We start from the raw sequence: 1,497 nt of genomic DNA on the forward strand, positions 1-1,497 counted from the left end.
TCATGGAAACAAAGGCGAAGGGGAAGGGGGGCAAGAAACGACGGTGGTAATGGATGCACGTTTATTTTGGGGTGGATGCACATGCAATGTGATGGACAGCTGCATTGTCTTCTTTTGTGGAGGTGCCTTTTCTTAGGGCTGAAGGCACGTTCGTATCACATGGTGGACAGGGTCTTGAGACGGCTTGGCTTATAAGCAAATCCGTATTAAGACACTGTTCATCATGTGATAAGAACACGCCTTCCTAGATAGGATTGGAGGCGTGTCCATATGGCGCGATGGACATTATGAAAAAGCTTAATTTTGGACTGAAAGGGGCCTTCATATCACGTGATGTATATGTTTCATTTTATGGAGACGGCTTCTTTTTGGACTGAAAGGGGCCTTCATATCACGTGATGTATATGTTTCATTTTATGGAGACGGCTTCTTTTTGGACTGAAAGGGGCCTTCATATCACGTGATGTACATGTTTCATTTTATGGAGACGGCTTCTTTTTGGACTGAAAGGGGTATTCAAAGCGTAAGGGACGTTCATTCTGAGCTACCTTCATTATGTAATGAAGTGGTCCTCATTCTAAATTGAATCATGGCCCTCGATTTGGTGTGGAATGAAGGGTACCTTCATGAAGGTATGAAGGGTCTTCATTAAGGTATGAAATGAGTGTGAATCGCATATAGAATGAAGGCTCCAGGTTCCCAGAGTGCCCGGTGGCCTCCTGGCCGTCTTGTGGGCCGCCAAAGCGGTACCTCGTCGCAGCAGCAGCTTGCATTGTTGAGGCAGACGGGGGCGTTGGGTTTACAAGATCAAACAGGAGCCAGGCAGTGAGGTACGCTATAAGTCGCGTTTGGTGGTGAAGGGCTTCGAACAGCGCGCGGGCATAGACTACGGAGAGCTGTTTGCACCCACCACGCGTGCAGCCTCCCTGCGGGCACTTCTAGCTGTGGCAGCGGCCAGGGGTATGACGGTCCATCAGATGGACGTCAAAACGGCTTTCTTAAACGGCGACCTGGCAGAGGAGCTGTGGATGCGACAGCCACCAGGTTACAGCAACGGCGACCCGATGCAGGCGTGCCAGCTGTTAAAGTCCGTCTACGGCCTCAAGCAAGCCCCATGCTGCTGGTACGAGAAACTGGCGGCGGAGTTGGGCAAGCTAGGCTATGAGCCGTCTATGTCCGACCCCGCACTATTCGTCAAGCGCGGGTCCGACGGCTCAATTTATGTGCTCGTGCACGTTGACGACATGCTGGTGGCGGCACACAACCTGCAATTGGTCGCGGCCGCCAAGGCGGCTATAGCTGGTTGCTTCGCAGTACGAGACCTTGGAGAGGCGCGCTACTACCTCGGCATGGACATCATCCAGGACCGCCGCAAACGCAGCATCATGCTTACGCAGCACAGTGCTGGGCATCACTTAGATCGCCAGAGGAGGAGTGCTGAGGGCTTTGAGGATCGGCCTCAGTTCATTCCTTTTTTCCAAACGCCAAAATGGCCTC

General features: G+C 52.2%; 1 protein-coding gene across 1 annotated transcript in view; it reads left to right on the forward strand.

Annotated features, from left to right (window-relative positions):
* VOLCADRAFT_97557 (uncharacterized protein) overlaps window positions 1-1,497 on the forward strand; it is a gene marked incomplete at both ends in the record, with an annotated part of 22,422 nt that overhangs the window by 9,380 nt on the left and 11,545 nt on the right. The window lies entirely within an intron of this gene.

Source organism: Volvox carteri (assembly GCF_000143455.1).
Source record: "Volvox carteri f. nagariensis unplaced genomic scaffold VOLCAscaffold_62, whole genome shotgun sequence".
NCBI lineage: Eukaryota > Viridiplantae > Chlorophyta > Chlorophyceae > Chlamydomonadales > Volvocaceae > Volvox > Volvox carteri.